The sequence below is a fragment of the Hippopotamus amphibius genome, chromosome 9 (genome assembly GCF_030028045.1).
Source record: "Hippopotamus amphibius kiboko isolate mHipAmp2 chromosome 9, mHipAmp2.hap2, whole genome shotgun sequence".
Lineage (NCBI taxonomy): Eukaryota > Metazoa > Chordata > Mammalia > Artiodactyla > Hippopotamidae > Hippopotamus > Hippopotamus amphibius.
The window spans coordinates 85,527,519-85,551,172 of NC_080194.1; the positions used below are offsets into that span (position 1 = coordinate 85,527,519).

Below are 23,654 nucleotides of genomic sequence, written 5' to 3' on the forward strand. Positions count from 1 at the left end.
ATCTTACATACTGAAACTTTGTACCCTTTGACCAACATCTCCTCATATCGCCCACCCCCAGCCCCTGCAACCACCATTCTACTCTACTTTTATGCGTTCAACATTTTTAGATTACATATACAAGCGCAATCATGCAGTATTTGTCTTTTTGTGCCTGGTTATTTCACTTAGCATAATATTTTCTAGGTCATTCCACGTTGTCACAAATGCAGAAATTCCCTTCTTTTCTTAAGACGGAATAATATTCCATTATATACCCCACATCTTCTTTATCCATTTGTCCATCGATAGACATTTAGGTGGCTTCCATATCTTGGCCACAGCGAATAATGCTGCAATGAACATGGGGGTGCAGATTCCTACTTGAGACACAGATTTCATCTCCTTCGGATATATACTCAGAAGTGGTATTGCTAGATCACATGGCAGTTCAGTTTCCTGCAGGGGCAGCACTGCACCCAGACTGTGGCACAGTTGGGCTGGAACTGAGTCACAGTGCCACTTCAGGGTCCACAGTCAGGACTGAGGCCAGTGGGCCTGCTACCAGGGGTAAGGATGGGCATTGTTGGGTCACTGGGGCAGCAGGACTGGCTCTGGACAACAGTGGAGTGGGGCTGAAGCCAGTTCACAGAGTTACTTCAGGATGTGCAGTAAAGTTCAAGGTCAATGGGCCTGTTACCAGGGACATGGAGAGGCATGGCTCCTCCCTGGTCCCTTGGCAGTTGGAGTTTGTTGTAGGACTGCAGCCAAGTGGGGTTGGAGTCCAGTCCAGTCAATAGAAAGATGAGACTATGTTCAGTCTGCCCCCAGGGCACGGGCCTGCCTTCTCAAAGCTGCTGTCCTCATTCTCAGGCTTCCCTGGGGCTTCACAGCTTCCTGCCTAAATCCCAAGGCTCCCTCAAAGGCACTTTTGTCCATGGATAGCTTTCAGACCATTGCTGTGTGGGGAGACATGAGCTGGGGACACCCCATTCCCCCATCTTGCTAACCTAACTCTGAGGAATACAGAAGGACAGGCTTTGCTGGTTTTGTTGTTGTTGTCCTCCATGAGTGTTGTTGGTATTTTTGTGTGGTATATTTGAGTGTTGGCCTCTTCAGCTCCATTCCAGGATACATGAGGAAAAAGAAAACAAGGGAACTCCACTGTATCATTCCTCAGGCCCCAGTGTTCCTAGGCAGGCCTCCTTCCCATCTCCACCTTTCAGAGTCCTCTTATGTCTGTTTAACATGCAGCCAGGATTTTAGCTATCCTTAGCTGGAGGAGTAGGGACAAGAACACTTACTCCATCTTAATGGAGGCAGAAGTTCACATTCATTTTAAAAGATATTTTTTTCCAGGTAGAGAATCTTAGGTTGAAAGTACCTTTTACTTTTACCATCTCTAAGCATTTTAGATGCTGCCTCCTGGTCTCTAGCTTGTATTGTTTCTGATGAGAAATCTGATGCCATTCTTGTTTTGCTTTCTATACGTAAAGTGTCTTTTCTCTTGGCCTTTATAAGATTTTCTATTTGTCACTGGTTTTAAGAAACTGGGGGACTTCCCTGGTGGTGCAATGGTTAAGAATCCACCTGCCAATGCAGGGGACATAGGTTCGATCCCTGGTCCAGGAAGATCCCACATGCAGCAGAGCAACTAAGCCCACGAGCCACAACTACTGAAGCCCATGCGCCTAAAGCCTGTGCTCTGCAACAAGAGAAGCCACCGCACTGAGAAGCCCACTCTCTGTAACGAAGAGTAGCCCCCACTAGACACAACTGGAGAAAGCTCATGTGCAGCTACAAAGACCCAACACAGCCAGTAAAAATTAATTAATTAATTAATTAATTAAACAAAGAAAGAAATTGGATTAGGTGTCTGTGTAGTTTTCTTCACGCTTCATGAGTTTAGGATTTGTTGACTTTCTTGGATCTGTGAGTTTATAATTTCTATCAAATTTGGAAATTTTTCAGTTATTATTTCTTGCCCTTGCCCTCATTTGGGACTTCAGTTATAAACATATCTGGAAAATTGAAGTTATCTCACAGTTTACTGATATTTCATTCATTTCGTTAAAATGTTTTGTGACTTATTTTGTGCTCCAATGTGTACTGACCTGGTTTATCTTGGTGAATGATCCAGTTACACTTGAAAAGCAGACATATTCTGAAGGCATTGAGGTCAAGAAGGGTACCAAAACACCCTCTGGGTAGGAAGGTTATCTGCCATAGTTCACAGAAGTTGCATTCTAATTGGACTTTATATCAGTTAGGTTTTAGTGAAGGAAACAAGCAATTCTAAAAACTTTAAGCAAGCAAGATTTCAGGGAAGTAAGTGCTTACAAAATCACCAGATGTGCTTAGGAAATGGATTCTAGGACTGGGACTCCAGGACTGACTCCCAGTGCTCCCAGTGCTCTACAGGTCTGGCCCAGCAGGGAAGACAGAATAAAGGTGGAAAGAATGCATCCACAGTAGCCACCATTGTATTCAACACTCTTAGAGCACACTTTCTCTAATTCTCAAAAACCAGAGGAAGATTGGCACTTCACTGACCCCTCTCTTCCGTACTGAAAGTGGATAGCTTTCAGGATTTACATCCAACAGAATGTACAGATTTTGTTTTGAGAAATGTATACACTTGGGTAACCACCACTACACTTAACATAGAGGGCAGTTCCTTCACTCACTAAGTTCCCTGATGTCTAGTCAAGACTCTTCCCACCCCTTCTAAGCAGAGGCAACCACTGTTCTGATTGCTATCTATCACAGTAGTATGGTTGGTCTGTTCTAGAATTGTATATACACAGAATTATAATTTTGTGTCTGGCTAATTCCATTCAACATAATGTCTTTAAGCTTTGCCCATGTGGTTGCATGTATAACTAGTTTGTTCTTTTTTTACTCTTAAGCAATATTCCATGGTATAGATATATCACACTTTGTTTACCATTCCTCTGTTGATGGATACATGAACTGGCCAGTTTTTAGCTACTGTGAATAAAGCTGTTATGAACATTTTTGTATAATACAAAAAAAAAAAAAAAGTGGATACCTTTTATTGACTTCATTCTTTCTAATTTAATGAGACAAGATTTGAGGATGTTTCAAATTTTGTCTCTAGACAGATAATTCTGATCAGTGCAAAATTATCTCTTATCTATTATGTATTTTAAGCCATAATTTCTTCAGCATGTGAACCCCTAAGAGTATCATAGAATAGCTTTTCACTTTCAAGGAGAGAGAAAAAAACATAATTAATTATAAATAAAAATCACCAATACACAGTTTGGTATGACTTTGCATTTTCCAATTCCTATTGATGGACAACCATCAATAGAACTTTTAAATACATCCTCTAGATTTTATTGAATCCTATAGGGCCAAGACTATTCACAATTTACTTCACTTTTCAGGGTGTGTAAAATCTTTCAGTAGAACTGTACCTAGAAAATCTTGTGCTCATAAAAGTGTTCTTTTAATGATCTTCAAGTTTGTCATTTATTGAGGGGAAGAGTGGTAAAGTAGGCAGAGAAAAATGGATACTCTGAACTTATAGAATTATGGAAATGAAAAGGGAATTTTTCTTCTACTTGGTGATGAACAGGATTCAAATGATGTTTCTAATCTCCATTGATCACCTTGAAACTATTGCAGTCCAATCTCTTAGAAACCCTTTGAAATGCATTTTGCAGATGAGGAAACTGAAGCTCAAAGAATTTTAAAGAAATACTCAAGTTCATGCAACTAGTATTTGCCATCACTAGTAGGTGACTCAATACCCAGTATTAATTGAAAATAGGTTATTAGTGTTGTGTGTGTGTGTGTATATGTATATAATGAGTCACTGAGTTACTACAACCTTGTTTAAGAGAATTTCCCAAAGTTTATATACAGTAGCACATTTTCTTCTACCCTTTACTTAAGAAATAGCTCTATCTTTTGGTTAAAGAAGTACAGTTGTCACTCTAGGACAGATCTCAAAGAACTCACCACCTATAGCCTCAAAGGACTGATTACATGATTTTTAGTAAAGTTGGGACAATGTTGTTCCCTTTTGGGGTTTAAAATTAAGTTCAGAACAAAAAGTAAATTTTAATTGATTGGATGTGGAAAGAAATAATCATGCAAAGTTATCGGAACTTCTCTTTCAACACTGCAAAGGGATTTCACTTGGTTATCACCTGAAACAAAAAGACTTATTTATGTAAGAAGCCTTCTGTGTGCTCCACTGATATACACAGAAGCCAAATAGGTCCTCTGAGTCCACGTTCCTCAAATGGGCCAGGGGAAGAAGCCTGAGATATACAGTATCTGAACAAATACGAGAGCCACCTTACATAGCCTTTTAGGCAACTTTAATCTTATTCCTCACTTAGGACTGGACTTGCTAGAATTAAGTTTTGTTTATACTACTTTAAAACATGTATATTTAGGGTACTGAAAAATACACTGTTAGTACATTTCATTGTTTATAGCAATACAATTTCTGTTTTTCTGAGAGAAGACGGAGTGAGAATCCTTCATTTCTATCTTTGGCTGTTGAATTTTACTTACATAGATCAACACTTGAGCCAATAAACTACAGTAGTGCACTATGGGAAGCTCTGATTTTTATGCTTTGAATACCCAGATAGTGAGACTAACACCTTCCTCTTTTATTAAGGCCTGAAGTACCAAGCTCCCAGCTTTTAGTAAAGTTTTTCCTTATACTTCTCACTGAAGTTTCATGTAAAGATCAAGTTTTGTATGTAGAGGAGAAAATGGTAACCTATTGTACTTGGGAGGGCTCAAGAGTAAGAACTCTGCCCCAAATAGCACAATTTCAGGGAATTTTCATTCCACAATTACTGTGTTAGTCATTATATCTTAAAGCCTTTAACAACTAAATTATTTCTACTAAGAAGCAAATAATTCAAATTATTTATATCTCTTTTAGAATTAACACATTAACAGGATTACTGGAGAATTACTTTAAAGCAAGAATACCATATAATAGATGTATTATGGCACTTTTAGAAGAGATGGGTGTCATCCAAAGATGAAGTTTAAATATCTTCTGTCTCAGGAACCAACTCAGCTCCTGCTCCTGTGAGCCATGAAGCTCATCAGGTTTAAATCATTCTTTCATTCAATAAATAGTGTGCTCTGGTCTGTCTATCTTTAAAGCAGAATATACTTATATTATGATGCATAATATAACACATACTAATGTATTTAAAATAGAATTTGGTAATCAAGAATGAATAACTTTTTATAATCTCATTTTCCTATTGGAAAACTCAAAAGTTTTGTTACTTTAGGTTACTTTAAACCTAAAAGACTTATATCCCTTCTTGATCTGAAAAAATTCATGTTTAAATGCTCAGTTAAACATTATTAACTTTATGAAGTTTCCATACTGCTTCCCCTCCCAGAAAATCTGGACTTTCCTCTTCTCTGTACCCACAAGACTTTGATTTTGCTTTTATCATGCCCCTAATTAAATTTAATGGAATGTATCATTTACATATTCGAACCCTTAGTACACTATGAGCTTCTCAGCAACTTATTCAACTTTGTATGCCCAGTACCTTGTAGAATATTTGGCACAAAGTGTTCAGGGTGGTGTCTGATCTCACCTGTATGGAGGTACTTAGCTAGCCCACACCTGAAAAGAATAACCTCTGCAGGTTTTACATGCTCTTGGGAAATAATTCAATAGGCACAGATTCACACTTTATTAATAAGGTGTAAACTTTATTCAAACTTCGTGATTCCAGGAGTATATGTAGAAAGGGAAAAAGAGATGCAAACAAGCAAACGTGTCACCAGTAGGATGAGAAGGATTTGGCCAAAAGGAGCAGGAGAGGAGTGCTGATGGAGAGGCAAGGAGGCATGGAGGAGTAAATGTACACACTAAATGTCACTGTATCAGCTGACCCAGGAGAAATTTACAAGACCAAATGACCCATGTGGAGGAAGGGTCTGACAAGCTCAGGTTTACAATAAGTCCTGGCAGGAGAGTCCCGTCTCCATTCTGGGAGATAGAACTCCATCCAAATTTAGGATAATAAACCAAAAGTGTAATGCCATGTGGAAGGACTTACTGGAACTAATAAAATAGGTAGGTACTTGGGTATGATTCTAGGTCTATGATCAGTCCAAGTAGAATTCTTCACTTTCTGTAGGATATAGATCCAGTATATGGGGGTAAGCAGTGGTGGTTGGGGCCAGGACACCTACCTTCCAGTGCTTTGGAGGAAGAGCTGAAAACAACTGGAATAAGGCAAAGTCTAATACACATACTGAGAGTTATTTTCACTTTTTCAGGATCAAAGCTTTAAACTACAATAATTAATTTCGATATGCAGAATTCTTATTATTAGCCAACAAATAAAGCAACGTAACAACTGGAAGTTGATATCAAATCAAATTTGTAATTACAAACTGTCTCTCATCTAAGACATTATGGCTTAGTGGTTAAAAGTGTAGGCTCTGAAGTCGAACTTCCTAAAAATCCAATCCCTAACACTACCACTCACTAGATCTGGGTCCTTAATCTCTCTAACTCTAATTCCCTTTACTGTAGGATGGGGTCAATGCTTATCTTGTAGAGTTGCTGAGAGATTTAACAATGAAATAATGAAAAGTTCCTGACCTATAGTAACTACTCAATAAGCTCTAGCTGTTATTATTATGAGGCATTATTATACTGTGGCATTCCAAATTACAGCCCTTTTCCCCCCCGGCAGGTTCAAGATTCAAGTTCAAATATCCATGTTTAGTAGTGCCATTGTCTGACCTCAGGGTCAGATTAGCTTAAATGTGCAGTCTAGCTCTGCCTCTGAGGTTTTTAAAAACTTCTCTGTTCCAATTTCCTCAGTTGTAAAGCGGGCAATGATAAGAGCTATCGAATAGTGTAAATTAAGTCATTGTGTAGATTGAATAGAAAATGTGGGTGTGTGTGTATGTCCCTCACAGCTCTAATTCCCCTTCATTGATTCTCATTTTGCAGAGCAGTATTCTTAGTAGAAAGTTCACAGGAACAAGAAACCATTTCCAAAAACGAAACTAAGTTTCTAACTGTGTGACTTTAGGTAAGTCTTCCTAGATATTAAGTAGGTCAACCAACAAGATTATTTTGAATTTCAAAATTGCAAAAGTTGAAACATGTATACACAGGGACTATATGGTTATTATCTGGAGTAATAAGAGAAACAGCCAGCCAACTGATAAAGATATTCTTTTCTAACTGAAGCTAAGAGATTATAGTAAATACCTGACAGCTAGAATTTATAAGCTTCTTTGAATAATAATTCTTAACTTGATATTTTGGAAAGAGCTAGAGTTAACACATTTTCCTTATCTGAAATGATTATTTTAAACTGAAATAGTGCTCTAGCATTTGTTTTTTTAGGTTTTATTTAAGTATTTCCTTGATTTTGGAGATACAGGCTCTAGGCTGGCAGAATGAAGCTTTATTATTAGCTGGGTACTTAAATCCCAGAACTTATTCCTGCCAAAAGTGACATCAACATGATATGCGCTGAGTGTCTCTCTCTCTCTTTCAGCCTTGGACCAGGATTCCTTGCCTCAGCTGATAACTTTAGTCAAGGTTGCTTCAGACAGAATTGAGAAAATACCGCGCTCCTCATCTCTAATGCTGGAAATCTGGAGTAGTAGATGGTCCTGGATTAAACTTTGCCAAAGCTCTCAGTCCTTCATTCCTTGTCAGTTAAACAAAATAACTTAGTGGTAATTTTCATTCTTCTTGTCTTAGAATGTTTTCCCACATTTTCTCTAATTTACAGGCAGGATCTATGAAATTCTGAGTATTTGGTGCTGGATATGAAAAAAGATCCTGGAAGCAAGATGTCTAGTGAAACCCAGTCCTTCAAACCTTAAGGATGAATTTTACAAGATGTCAAAAACTCCAGCGACAAGATGAACACGTCTCCAAGTTAAGGCAAAAGTTGTACAGGCAAGTTGATACATCCTATCTCCTTTGATAATGTTCCTCTCCCTCCCCATCTTAAGCCATGATAATGTTGGGAGAGCTAGGTTCAGAGAGGCTAGTAAGTGTGACAGTAGGAAAAGGGATTTCTTGTAAACTAAAGAGGGAAATCTTGGTTTAAAAAAGTCAACAACAAAAAAGCACCTTAGGACAGGATGGGGGCCCTGCACAGTCCAATCCCATGTGGCTCTCTGGCTGATTAGGAAAAATAAACTCTCTAAAGACACTGAAAACCCAAACTTTTATTTGGTTATTTTATGTTAAGCCAGGACACAGAAGGACTGCAAACACTAAAAGAAGAGTTCTTGATGCTGATAAGATTTTGTTCATGGTACCTTTACTCTGTAAGGTCTTCTCTGACCCCTCCACTCTTCTGGATTCCCCTCAGGCCACACTACGCATGCGGTACCCAGTCTAAGTGAAACAGGCAAAGTAATAGGTGCATCGCAGCCACAGAGGCTTGGCATGAAATCCTGCCTCTACCACTGGTTCCCTGTTTGATCATAGAAGAGTTCCTTAAACTTCAGTCATCCTTTCCTTATGTGTAAGATGAGCACAGTAATACCTATCTTTAAAGGCAGGTGAGAGAGGAGGTACTGTATGTAAATTTCCTAATATGTATTGGTGTTCAATAGCATTCATGTTATTGTTGGTATATTGCTTACTGTCACAGTCTGTTTCTCTTTTTGTAAGTCAACTGCAAGCATAAATATAGATTAAGTCTCAGAATGTAAGCAGTTGCTAGGTTTGCAATATTATGTCATTGATTGATTAAAGAATTGGTAGCTATGGACCAGTTATGCTATGGACCAGTTATGAATTTCTGTTCCATTTCCCCTTCCAGTGACTGGAGATGAGCCCTGCAAACTGGACTCAGGTAACAGGGTTTGTCCTTCTGGGTTTCCCGAGTAGCCACATTCTGCAGTTCCTGTTGTTCTTGGGGCTGTTGATGATCTATGTTGTAACAGCCACAGGCAACCTGCTCATCATTAGGCTCAGCTGGATGGACCGACGCCTGCACACACAAATGTACTTCTTCCTGCAGAACCTGCCCTTCCTGGAGCTGTTGCTTGTGTCTGTTGTGGTTCCCAAGATGCTTGTGGTCATCCTCACAGGGGCTCACTCCATCTCCTTCACCAGCTGCATCATCCAGTCCCACCTCCACTTCCTCCTGGACACCACTGACTTCTTCCTCTTACCTGTCATGTCTCTGGATCATTTCCTGGCAATCTGCCAACCGCTCCACTGTGAGACCCTGAAGAGTGGTCTTGTCTGTTCCCAACTGGTGCTGGCCTCCTGGCTAGCTGGGTTCCTCTGCGTCCTAGGCCCCACCATCCTCATGGCCAGCCTACCTTTCTGTGGCACCAGTGGCATTGACCACTTCTTTTGTGACAGTTGGCCCTTGCTCAGGCTCTCTTGTGGAGACACTCGCCTGCTGGAGCTGCTGGCTTTCGTGCTGTCCACGTCAGTGTTGCTGGGTTCACTGGCACTGATCTCAGTCTCCTATGCCTGCATTCCTGCCACTGTTCTCAGGGCCCCCATAGCCGCTGAGCAAAAGAAAGCATTCTCCACTTGTGCCTCACATCTTACAGTGGTGGTCATCTTCTAGAGCAGCTCCATTTTTCTCTACATCCGTCTGACAGAAGCTCAATCCATGCTGTCCAACAAAGGTGCCTTGGTCCTGAACTATATCATCACACCCCTCCTGAATCCATTCATCTTCAGTCTCCGCAATGAGAATGTGAAGCGAGCCCTGAGAGATGCCCTGAGGCGGCACACACCCATCGCTGCAGGACCCTACAAGGGTCACAACTAAAAGGAAATAGTCCTACTAGATTGTCCAAGCATTTGAAGTTTCAATCACTCAGGCAATACCTTGTACTTTTCTCAGATGATAAAAGAATAGTCTTGGGAATTCCCTGGCAACCCTCTTGTTACCATCCCGCGCAGTCACTGCCAAGGGGCCAGGTTTGATCTCTGGTCAGAGAACTAAGATTCCACAAGCCACATGGCATGGCCAAAAAAAAAAAAAAAAAAAGAATAGTCTTCATAAATATGGAATGTGAAATATGCAGGTCAACCCTTCACGTTCCTCCCTGCAATCTTCCTTTTGCCTCCACCTTCCACAGAGAAGGCTGATCCAAATGTTCAAATTTCAGAATTCTGGTGAGGACACATTTCCTTTGAGGTACATCAGCATGTGGCTTCCATTCAGGGAGGCTGCTCCTCTTTTTCCTCACATGTGTGTGCTTAAGCACACCTATTACTGCTTCAGTGTCCTAGCTCTTGAAGCTGATCGGGGGATGCTAAAATATGCAGATTTATATTTGGTGCTTAGAGGGGAGTAAGACAACCTTCTGAGGCCTTCCATTTAGACTGGGTATAGCAAACAAGTTTACCCAGAAACTCTGTATTGGGAAACCAAACTCTGGCTGCAGTAACAAATGTTTCTGTATTCGCTGTCTGAGTCTCCTTTGCTATGCGCTTTGTGTGACTAGCAGCTCCTGAAACAATCTCACAAAGGAAAAATGGTGAGACCAATTAAATATTTGGATATCTGTAACTCCCAAGTCAAATTCTACTTAACAGACTCCAAATATGGGGATAATCATTTATTTAAGAACTATTATTAAATAATAGGTTTTAGGCACTGAGCTAGGCAGGGGTGGGACTAGGGTGAGCCAAGGGAGATGTCTAGGGCACACATTTTAAAGAGACACTTGCCCACGTGGTTGTGCAAGTCTAGGGTCAGGCTGTGCACAAACGTGAGAGTAAATGCCTCCTCAATGCTCCACCAGAGGCACCTCTGCTTCTGCTCCCAGATCTAGGCTCTGGAGCTAAACCTTGGGAGATACTGCAGAAAACAAGAAAGACATAGCTTTCACTTTTATGGAATTTATGGTTTCCTTGGGATGACTGGCTAAAAATTCATAAATGCATAAGTCATTATGTAGTTGTAAGTTGTGATGAATGCTTTTGAGAAAATAGCTGAGTTTTGTTAAGGGACTAATAAGGACAAATAATTTGCATTAAAGCTCAGGGAACCCTTCTCTGAGGAAGTGAACTTTAAACTGAGGCCTGAGATTGAGCAGGAGTTAGCCAGGAAAAATTAGTAGAGGAGCTTTCCAGAAAAAGTGAGTGGTATTTGCAAGGAAAAGAGGGGCTGAGAGAAACAAATGTAAATGAGGAGCAGACCTGGAGAGGTGGGTTGAGATCAGTACAAACAGGATCTTATCTATAAGGTTTATAAGCATCTTTCTTTCTTTTTAAAGGACATGTAAAGCCTTTGAAGAGTTATTCATGGAAGTAAACATTTGGCTCTGTTTTACTGTTGAGACTTCCAGAGCTCAGAGTGCTTGTGATATTTGCCCAAAGCCACACAGCTTGGCAGTAACAGCACCAAGAAGTAAATCCAGGAATGCCCAGCACCACAGCCTGTGCTTTGCTGCCCCTGGAAGAGAGTGAGCAGGAATATGGCTATTTATATTTGAAGAGAGATAGAAAGAACTTTTTCTCTTTTCCTCGGTAATTCAGCATACATCACTAAATTTGGAGAGCAAACATAGATTTGAGGTAAAGACTCTACTCAGCGATAAAGCCAGTACACTTGGCTAGGAAAATATCTTCAATCATTTTCTCACTGACCTCTCCAAAATATAATGCACAAGTCTCAAAATTTTGTATAGATATTCAGGTGATTCATGTAATGAAGCCTCGGGAGTCAAAGGCTCCCTAGAGTTAGGATTCCTGGACTAGTGGGTTTCTTGTACTTCATCTCAAAGAAACTAAGCACAGTGGAGAGGAACTTAGAGGATAAGGAACACATCCAAAGGTGAAGAATCACAACACTCCCAGGCTCTCAGTGTTCTCATGGGAGATTCTTAAATGTTAGTGTGCATGGCACCTGCTAAAAGTGGGTCCCACCACCTCAAATTTCTGATTCTGTAAATCTGGGGTTGGAAAAACGAATCTTTGATTTCAATAAGCATTGCAGAGAGGTACATAATCAAGAAATCCTGGGCTAGAATGTAGCAAAGTGCCATCACACAGTTCTGCACATCAGAGAGGTCCACATCCACACCTCAGAAAGACATCTGATGAAGAAGGGAATGGGGAAGCCAAGTGACATGAAAAGGGTCTGAGTGGCAGTTTAGACATAAGACCATAGACATACGCTGTATAGATATTCTCCACCCATAAACACTGCAATCATCACCTTCACTAACGTCTAACAGGCAGAAGGGGATCTTCTGCTTTTACGTGTGTACCCCAGGTTTCAGGTTGACCCTTTGTGCCTTTCCCTTCAGGAAGATGTCAGGAATAGCTGTTTCAGTTACAGGGATCATGATAAAGTGTTCCCTAGAATACACACCCCTCAGGCAGGAATCAGACCACCCAGATCCTCACCCAGTGAGGACTATTAGTCTATGGTCTCTCAGTCCCAACCTGAAGAGTATTTCTGGTGGAATAGGGAAGGTAGCCATCATCCTTTCACTTTAAAGTAAAGGAAAACTAGTATCCAGGTGAAAGCCCCAGAAACAATACAATTGCAGACTTGCCCATGAAATCCCAGCCCAGGGAGACAGAGGCTCAGAGGGCTTTCTTGTCCTTGAAATTCTTGTTTGGCTCACAGAGGCACCCAATCAAGCTGATAAGTGACACAGACACTAATTTAGGTGAATAATTATTCCATTTTCCTTTTTGGTCTCCAGAGTTCCTGGTGTTTAGGAAAAGTTTTAATTGCCCCAAATGGGACTATGCTCAATTATTTATAAGCGAACTTGCAATCATGAACGCTACAGAATTATAGTTGCTATTTTCCAAGGTACATTTAGGTAGAAAACATTTATACACACACACACACACACACACACACACACACACACACACACACACACAGTCCCAAGAGAATTCCAGTGTTTAAAATTATAATTATCCCTGGACCTTTCCTGGTTATCTGTCATATGACTGACATGATTCATGATTCATGCTGGCCCTATGGCTCTACTAATATAATAGCTGAATATATGCATAAAGCAGATAATCAGAGAGAGAGAGAGAGAAGAGAGATAAGGAGAGAGAGTGTGTGAGCACATGTACACATGGGCTCCTCATTTTGAAGATATTTTAAGACCCATTTCTGCTACTTACTAGCTGCTATGTGGCCTTTAGGCAAGTTATCTCACCTCTCTAACCCAAGGTTTTCTTTTTTATTTTATTTATTTTTATTTTTTTATTATTTTTTTGGGGGGGTACACCAGGTTCAATCAACTGTTTTTATACACATATCCCCATATTCCCTCCCTTCCCTGACGCCCCCCCTCGAGTCCCCCCCACCCTCCCTGCCCCAGTCCTCTAAGGCATCTTCCATCCTCGAGTTGGACTCCCTTTGTTATACAACAACTTCCCACTGACTATTTTACAGTTGGTAGTATATATATGTCTGTGCTACTCTCTCGCTTCTTCTCAGTTTCCCCTTCACCCCCCGCCCCCTCCCATACCTCGAGTTCTCCAGTCCATTCTCTGTATCTGCATCCTTGTTCTTGTCACTGAGTTCATCAGTACCATTTTTAGATTCCGTATATGTGAGTTAGCATACAATATTTGTCCTTCTCTTTCTGACTTACTTCACTATGTATGACAGATTGTAGTTCTATGCACCTCATTACATATAGCTCCATCTCATCCCTTTTTATAGCTGAGTAATATTCCATTGTATATATATGCCACATCTTCTGTATCCATTCATTTGTTGATGGGCATTTAGGTTGCTTCCATGTCCTGGCTATTGTAAAGAGTGCTGCAATAAACATTATGGTACAAGTTTCTTTGGGATTATGGTTTTCTTTGGGTATATGCCCAGGAGTGGGATTACTGGATCATATGGTAGTTCTATTTGTAGTTTTTTAAGGAACCTCCAAATTGTTTTCCATAGTGGCTGTACCAACTTACAGTCCCACCAACAGTGCAGGAGAGTTCCCTTTTCTCCACACCCTCTCCAACATTTGTTGTTTCCAGACTTTGTGATGATGGCCATTCTGATTGGTGTGAGGTGATACCTCATTGTGGCTTTGACTTGCATTTCTCTGATGATGAGTGATGTTGAGCATCTTTTCATGTGTTTGTTGGCCATCTGTATGTCTTCTTTGGAGAAATGTCTATTTAGGTCTTCTGCCCATTTGTGGATTGGGTTATTTGCTTTTTTGGTATGAAGCTGCCTGAGCTGCTTGTATATTTTGGAGGTTAATCCTTTGTCCGTTGTTTCATAGGCAATTATTTTTTCCCATTCTGAGGGTTGCCTTTTAGTCTTGTTTATGGTTTCTTTTGCTGTGCAAAAGCTTTTAAGTTTCATGAGGTCCCATTCATTTATTCTTGATTTTATTTCCATGATTCTAGGAGGTGGGTCAAAAAGGATGTTGCTTTGATGTATGTCATATAGTGTTCTGCCTATGTTTTCCTCTAGGAGTTTTATAGTGTCTGGCCTTACATGTAGGTCTTTAATCCATTTGGAGTTTCTTTTTGTGTATGGTGTTAGGAAGTGTTCTAATTTCATTCTTTTACATGGTGCTGTCCGATTTTCCCAGCACCACTTATTGAAGAGGCTGTCTTTTCTCCATTGTATACTCGTGCCTCCTTTGTCAAAGATAAGGTGCCCATATGTGTTTGGGCTTACTTCTGAGTTCTCTATTCTATTCCATTGATCTTCCTTTCTCTTTTTGTGCCAGTACCATACTGTCTTGATCACTATGGCCTTGTAGTATAGTTTGAAGTCAGGAAGCCTGATTCCACCAACTCCATTTTTCCTTCTCAAGATTGCTTTGGCTATTCGGGGTCTTTTGCGTTTCCATACAAATCGTAAGATTTCTTGCTCTAGTTCTGTGAAAAATGCCATTGGTAATCTGATCGGGATTGCATTGAATCTGTAAATTGCTTTGGGTAATACAGTCATTTTCACGATGTTGATTCTTCCAATCCAGGAACATGGTATGTCCCTCCATCTGTGTGTGTCGTCTTTGATTTCTTTCATCAATGTCTTAAAGTTTTCTGCATACAGATCTTTTGCCTCCTTAGGCAGGTTTATTCCTAGGTATTTTATTCTTTTGGTTGCAATGGTGAATGGGAGAGTTTCCTTAATTTCTCTTTCTGCTCTTCCGTTGTTAGTGTATAGGAATGCAAGAGATTTCTGTGCATTAATTTTGTATCCTGCTACTTTACTAAACTCATCAATGAGTGCTAGCAGTGTTCTGGTAGAGTCTTTAGGGTTTTCTATATATAATATCATGTCATCTGCAAAGAGTGACAATTTTACTTCTTCTTTTCCAGTTTGGATTCCTTTAATTTCTTTTTCTTCTCTGATTGCTGTGGCTAACACTTCCAAAACTATGTTGAATAACAGTGGTGAGAGTGGACACCCTTGTCTTGTTCCTGTTCTTAGAGGGAATTCTTCCAGTTTTTCTCCATTGAGAGCAATGTTGGCTTTTGGTTTGTCATATATGGCTTTTATTATGTTGAGGTAATTTCCTTCTATGCCCATTCTCTGGAGAGCTTTTATCATAAATGGATGTTGAACTTTGTCAAAAGCTTTTTCTGCATCTATTGAAATGATCATATAGTTTTTATCCTTCAATTTGTTGATATGATGTAACACATTGATTGATTTGCGTATATTGAAGAATCCTTGCATCCCAGGGATAAACCCCACTTGATCGTGGTGTATGATTTTTTTAATGTGCTGTTGCAGTCTGTTAGCTAGTATTTTGTTGAGGATTTTTGCATCTATATTCATCAGTGATATTGGTCTGTAGTTTTCTTTTTTTGTGACATCTTTGCCTGGTTTTGGTATCAGGGTGATGGTGGCCTCGTAGAATGAGTTTGGGAGTGTTCCGCCTTCTGCAATATTTTGGAAGAGTTTGAGAAGGATAGGTGTTAACTCTTCTCGAAATGTTTGATAGAATTCGCCCGTGAACCCATCTGGTCCTGGGCTTTTGTGTGTTGGGAGATTTTTAATCACTGCCTCAATTTCTGTACTTGTGATTGGTCTGTTCATGGTTTCTATTTCTTCCTGGTTCAGTCTTGGAAGATTGTGTTTTTCTAAGAATGTATCCATTTCTTCCAGGTTATCCAAATTGATTGGCATATAGTTGCTTGTAGTAGTCTCTCATGATCTTTTGTATTTCTGAGGTGTCCGTTGTTACTTCTCCTTTTTCATTTCTAATTCTGTTGATTTGCATCTTCTCCCTTTTTTTCTTGATGAGTCTGGCTAATGGTTTATCAATTTTGTTAATCTTCTCAAAGAACCAGCTTTTAGTTTCATTTATTTTTCTTATGGTTTCTTTCCTTTCTTTTTCATTTATTTCTGCTCTGATCTTTATGATTTCTTTCCTTCTGCTCACTTTGGGGTTTCTTTGTTCTTCTTTCTCTAGTTGTTTGAGGTGTAAGGTTAGGTTGTTTATTCGATCATTTTCTTGTTTCTTAAGGTAGGACTGTATTGCTATAAACTTCCCTCTTAGAACTGCTTTTGCTGCGTCCCATAGGTTTTGGGTTGTTGTGTTTTCGTTGTCATTTGTTTCTAGATATTTTTTGATTTCCTCTTTGATTTCTGTAGTGATTCCTTGGTTGTTTAAGAGTGAATTGTTTAGCCTCCATGTGTTTGTCTTTTTTGCAGTTTTTTTTTTCCTGTAATTGATATCTAGTCTCAAGGCGTTGTGGTCTGAGAAGATGCTTGATATGATTTCAATTTTCTTGAATTTGCTGAGGTTTGATTTGTGACCCAAGATGTGATCTATCCTGGAAAATGTTCCGTGTGCACTTGAGAAAAAAGTGTAGTCTGTCGTTTTTGGATGGAATGTCCTATAAATATCAATGAAGTCGAGATGGTCTAATGTGTCATTTAAAGCTTGTGTGTCTTTATTTATTTTCTGTTTGGATGATCTGTCCATTGATGTAAGTGGGGTGTTCAAGTCTCCCACTATTATTGTGTTCCTGTCGATGTCCCCTTTTATAGCTGTTAGCATTTGCCTTATGTATTGAGGTGCTCCTATATTGGGGGCATAGATATTTACCATTGTGATATGTTCTTCTTGGAATGGATCCCTTGATCATTATGTAGTGCCCTTCCTTGTCTCTTTTAATAGTCTTTACTTTCAAGTCTAATGTGTCTGATATGAGTATTGCTACTCCAGCTTTCTTTTGACTTCCATTTGCATGGAATATCTTTTTCCATCCCTTCACTTTCAGTCTATATGTATCCCTTGGTCTGAAGTGGGTTTCTTGTAGGCAGCATATAGAAGGGTCTTGTTTTTGTATCCATTCAGCCAGTCTGTGTCTTTTGGTTGGAGCATTTAATCCATTTACATTTAAAGTGATTATTGACATGTGTGTTCCAATTACCATTTTCTGAATTGTTTTGGGTTTGTATTTGTAGGTGTTTTCCTTTTCTTGTGTGTCCTACTTAGAGAAGTTCCTTTAGCACTTGTTGTAAGGCTGGTTTGGTGGTGCTGAATTCTCTTAACTTTTGCTTGTCTGGAAAGCTTTTGATTTCTCCCTCAAATCTGAATGAGATTCTTGCTGGGTCGAGTATTCTTGGCTGTAGGTTTCTCTCTTTCAGGACTTTCAGTATATCCTGCCATTCCCTTCTGGCCTGCAGAGTTTCTGTAGAAAGGTCAGCTGTTATCCTGATGGGTTTTCCCTTATATGTTGTTTGTTGCTTTTCTCTTGCTGCTTTTAATATTTTTTCTTTGTGTTTAATTGTCGTTAGTTTGATTAATATGTGTCTTGGTGTATTTCTCCTTGGGTTTATTCTGTATGGGACTCTCTGTGCTTCTTGGACTTGGTTCATTATTTCCTTTCCCATGTTAGGGAAGTTTTCCACTCGAACCTCTTCAAATATTTTCTCAGACCCTTTCTTGTTTTCTTCTTCTTCTGGGATGCCTATAATTCGAATATTGGTACGTTTAAGGTTATCACTGAGGTCTCTGAGGCTGTCTTCTAGTCTTTTTATTTTTTTTTCTTTTTCCTGCTCTGTGGCGTTTATTTCTCCCATTCTATCTTCCAACTCACTTATTCGTTCTTCTGCCTCAGTCACTCTGCTGGTTATAGCATCTAGAGTATTTTTAATTTCAGTTATTTTGTTATCCATTGCTGTTTGTTTTTCTGAGTTCTTATGAACTGTTTCTTGTACTTTCTCTATTTTGTTATCAAGATTTTGTATCATTTTTATTATCATTACTCTAAATTCTTTTTCAGGCATTTTTCCTATTTCCTCTTCATTTATTTGGTCTTGTGGGTTTTTTTCCTGCTCCTTTGCCTGCATGGGGTTTCTTTGTTTCCTCATGATTGTCCAAGCTTTTGGGGTTGCTTGTCCTGGCGATAGAGGTGTTTATAGAAGATTGTCCAAGCCTCAGACTAATGTCCAAGTATTGGATTAAACGAATATTCAGCCTAGGAAACACATACATGTATAAGACATACAATTACTGAATCTGTTAGGACATAAGGCTCTAGAAAGACCTGACAGAACCCCAGTGTGCTATCAGATATTCAAAGAGAAACCCAGCAGAAATTGACAACTGAAACAGAACAAATCAGAGAGAAAAGCAAAAGCAAACAAACAACAAATAACACCCTACACATACAAACATCAATCCAGGGAGATTTTGTAAGCTAGGATCAAATATAGAAATGAGCTGGAGTACCACCAGAGAGAATGGAGATTCTCAGAATGTAATTAGACAACTGTACTAAGAACTAAGATATAGACAAAAGCCTAATATTAATACCAAGGCAGTGCATCATCTGGAGAATAGAGCAAGGAGTCTGAGCAGACCGATAGTGTTGCTTATAAGTATGTTAAGATAAAATGCACTTAAAATGGCTGGAAGAAAGGGGAACAGAAGAGCGTAATGTGGTTGGAAATATACAAAGAAAAAGAAAGGAATAGAAGTGTATAAAAGAAAGGGATGAAAGGAAAGTATGAAAGATATTTTGTTTGTACTACCAAAAACTTAGCTAGATATAGAAGTATATAAAAAGGCAAAAAAAAAAAAAAAAAAAAAAAGAGTAAAAAATATCCTTAAAAAATTATGTTGTAAAACTTGTAGATCCCTTAGGGCTAAGATCGTATTTAATAAATCAAAAAAAAAAAAAAAAAAAAAAAAAAAAGGAAGAGAGAGAGAGAGAAAGAAAAAAAGAAAAAAAATCCAGAACCGATCCCAGAATGGACCAGTTCAGTAGGTATTGATACTACTATTTCTGTTTCCTTAGCGTCTCAGCTGTAAGTGTCCTTCTCCTTGCCTTGGGTTTTTTTTTTTTTTTTTTTTTTTTTTTTTTTTTTGCGTTATTCTGTGACCAGCAGAGGTTCCTTTATTGTTCGTCTGTAAGCCTCGGTGTGTGGGGAGGGAGAGGGTACAATAGTGGCTCCTTCTCCTGGGAGTCAGTGAGCAGTGGCGCACTGTTGTTTCAGTTGGGCTTGGAGGTGCCTGTTGCAGAGGGCGCTGGTGGCTCAGGCGTACACAGAAAGTCTTAGAGTTGGGCCTCTCTCGGGGTTTTTCCTTTTTGATGCTGGTTTTTTTTTTTTTTCTCTTGGCAGCCTCCCTGCTGCTGGCTTTGCAAGGAGTTTTAATCTAGCCCCGCCCGAGTGCCTGAGGGTGCTTGTTATCCCTGAGCGCCTTAGGTGGCCCGCAGGGCGTCTCTCTGCTGCCTGTTGCAGAGGCACCGAAAGGGAGGGAGAGGCTATGCACGCGGCTCCTCCCCCCCCGCCCGGGAGCCTGCAGCCTCCAGCCGCCATCATGGCCGGGCAGCTCTCAGGGACGGGCACTCCTCTCCGGGGACCTCCTCCCTCCTGTCCTCTCGGTCCGTCACCCTACCAGCAACAATGTTTCTCACCCTGAACCAGCTCTCCGGTTCCCACGCTCCCGCTCCTGGACCCTCCGTTCAGCCGTGGATCGATGTCTCAGTCCGGGAACGCTGAGCTGCGCTGCGGACCCTCCGTATGTTTCTCACTCCCTCACGTCTGCCACAGCTCCACCGCTTCACCCTCTTTGAGCCCTCGTAGATGCCTCCGTACTGGCTATGTCGGGCTCCTCGCAGCCCTTTCTGGTGTCCGAGGCCGTCTGCTGGTGTTCAGCTGGTTCTCTGTGGGAATGACTGCATCCTTCCGTGCATTCCCAATGCATCTGTGGAGAGGGATGCACTCCACGTCTCTCTACTTCGCCGCCATCTTTTTCTCTAACCCAAGGTTTTCTATTGATAAGATAAAAATAATTCTAACAGCTGATCTGTCTGAATTTTAAAGGTTTTTTGGAGGTAAAAGAAGAAATATACACAGATTATTTTATAAAATATAAAGTGCTTCATATATGTTTGCTATTTTTAAAATTAATTAATTAATTTATTTATTGGCTGCACTGGGTCTTTGTTACTGCACGTGGGCTTTCTCTAATTGCTACTCTTTGTTGCAGTGCACAGGCTTCTCATTGCCGTGGCTTCTCTTGTTGCAAAGCATGGGCTCTACATGTGCAGGCTTCAGTAGTAGTGGCTTGCAGGTTCTAGAGCCCAGGCTCAGTAGTTGTGGTACATGAGCTTAGGTGCTCCGCAGCATGTGGGATCTTCCTGGACCAGGGATTGAACCCGTGCTAATCCCTGTGCCACCAGGGAAGTCCATGTTTGCTGCTATTAATGTACCTACTGGGTATCTTGGGCAGACAGTAAGGGGTAGAGACACGGTGAGGGTTCAGCTATGTGAACCATCTGGCTCCTCTGATTCCACATCACTGTTCAAGATGATGCCAGAACAATCAGTGAAAACAGCCTAAATGTTACAGAGAAGATTATCACACACTTCTGTATATCAACACAATGGACCATTGTGCATTCATTAAAGTTATAATTTTAAAAACAAATTTTACCGGCTCATGTTATTAGCTATGTATAATACCAACATGTTAATTGCAACAATGTAGAACATGCATGCATGTAAACAGATACTAGAATTAGTTGTTGTAGGGGACTATGATTTATGGATTTTTCTCCAAATATTCTTTCATGTGCTTTTATTCTCTTTTCTTCTTTTTTGATTTTCATTTTTTTCTCTTTAATAATTTTAAGCCCTTTCAGTTTCTCACAGTATAGATCTCTCTCTTTGCCTTTTTCAATAGATATTTTCTAATCTTTGTCAGTGTCTAATTCATCAGAGACTAAAAAGTTTTACTTTGCTAACCTCTCTGCCTCAGCTCCTACAGTTAGAGAGATAAGAGGAGGGACTCAAACTTCAATGTGATGAAAATTAGAGGTGGTTTTGTCAGCACTGGGTCCTCATCTACATTTTGTCTGAAGCAATAACCTAGAAAAGAAAACCCAGAATTTCTAAACCTTTGAAGCCACAAATGACAGGGTAGAAAGTCACACTAAAGGGCTTGGGAGTGGGGAGAGAAGACAACGTAGTGAACTAAAGAAACCATTTGTATTAATAGCTGAGGGGAGGAAACATCAGTTGGGTAAAACAAAGTGTTCTGGTGACCAAATACTAAATCATATTTTTGGGGGTGGAGATGAAATACATAAACAGCTAAGCCCTCCATCCTTCTTTTCTAACACCATGGGCCAGATCTTTGAGGCACTGCTTCAATTAACTCACAAGTGTACATCCTACTGTATTTGGGGGGTGAGAACGTGGATACTAGGGTATGTAGTCAATGTCAGTGCAGCTGAAATTCATCTACTCAACTTATCTTGTCTAATGCATGAGAGGTACTTTTTCAGGCACTGAGGAGTTATTGGGGAAAAAAAAAACTCTATACATTCTAGGTGCTTATGGTCTAAGAAAAATACACATAAAAATAAATATTTTAGCATTTGTTACAAATAATTTCAGGAAGCATGTCCACGATGGAGCAGAAGAACAGAAAGGAAATGTTTATTGTTAAGTAATATATTTACTGAGTTGTCTGCCTCTATAAAAAAAAAAGTAACGTAAACACGAATAATTGAATGAATGAATGATTAGATTCCTTTCTACAATACCCAAAACACTCAACTTTCAATGGGAAAACGTAAGGGAATATCTTCACAACCTTGATGGAGAAAAAGATTTCTTAAATAGGATGAAAATTGACCTATCCATAAAATGAAACAATTAATAAATTAGATTTATAGCAAAATAAGATCATTCTGTTCTTCAAAGGGTACAATATGAGTATGAAATGGTAAGTCATAGAGTGGAAGAAGTTATTTTCAATGCACATAGATTTGACAAAGACTTCTATGTAAAAGATAATAAAAAGACAGAAAATAGCTAAATGGGAAAATATTTGGACAGATACTCAAAAAAAAAAAAAAAAAAAAAGAGGATATCCAAGTGGCCAATAAACAAATGAAAGTAACTTCATTTGTCATAAGAAAAAAGCAAATTAAAGCCATAATTTTTATTTTTATTTTTTTTATTTTTTGTGTTTGCCATACTGTGACACACTCACCAGAGTGGCTTGGCAGAAGACAACATTAAGTGCTAGTAAGGATGTGGGGCAATTAGAACATTCACATACTGCTGTTGGGAGTGTGAAATTGGTACAACCACTATGAATAATCATTTGATGGTATCCCAAACTTCAATGTGAACATGGGAAATCTATGACTAAAAAATTCCTTCCTAGACGAAAGACCAACAAAATTGTTTATGTATATGGCTTCTTTTCTATAAAATTTAAAATCAAGCAAAAATCAATCTATAGCTTTTGAAATCATATAGTTAATGCCTCTGTACATGAATGTCATGAGGGTGACTTCTAGTTAATATTAATATTAACTTCTGTTAAGATTCTGTTTTTTTATTTGAGTACTGGTTTCGTAAGTGTATTCTTTTTGTGAACATTTGAAAAGCTATACACTTGCCATTTGTGAACTTTTCTGTATGCACTTTATATTTCAAAAAAGTTTACTTAAACTTTCTTCCAAACTATATATATATATGTGTGTGTATATATATATATAGTTAAACAAAATAAAATGGACAAGGAGAGTGCAGGGAAGAAATTGTAGCCAAATTTTACTTATAAAGACAGATTTAAAATAATGAATAATAATTAATTAATAATAGTTAATAATGTCTTAAAATAATTAGAAAATTAATTTCAGCAGTTTATTAAAATAAGCACAACATAACTAAATAGGAATTTTCCCAGGTATGCAAAGTGTTTAGCAATGAGATACAAGGGAGAAAAATGAGTTTGGGGGAATTTGTACAGGAACATCAGATAAGTCAGCAAATTTAATTTAAAACAATTTAAGACAAATAGGGCATAATGTTAAGATTTTGTAAGATCAGGCAATGAGTTCACAGTTGGTTATCATATTGTTTTGTATTTATTTCTGTCTGAAATATTACACAATAAAATACAGAACAAGCTCACAAATTATGTTATAAATCAGAGACATCCTATTATTGGAATAGAAAAAAATCAACTGATATCTCAATATATGCATAAAAATATTCAATAAAATTAAACATTTACTCTTGTTAAATATATTCTATAAATTAGATATACAAGGGGAAGTCCTTGAATTTGATGAGCAAATATGCCAAGTTTTACAGTGTATATAAAATCATCTCTTAGGATTCTAGAGCCATTCTCATTAATGAATAGGGAAAGGTTGCTTATTATCTTATTTCCCATTTAAGTGTATCCTA

The 23,654-nt window shown here is 39.1% G+C and overlaps 1 pseudogene; it reads left to right on the top strand.

The window, feature by feature from the left end:
• Positions 1–8,825: 8,825 nt before the first annotated feature.
• Positions 8,826–9,788, top strand: LOC130860946 (olfactory receptor 6T1-like; annotated as a pseudogene).
• The last annotated feature ends 13,866 nt before the right edge of the window (positions 9,789–23,654 follow it).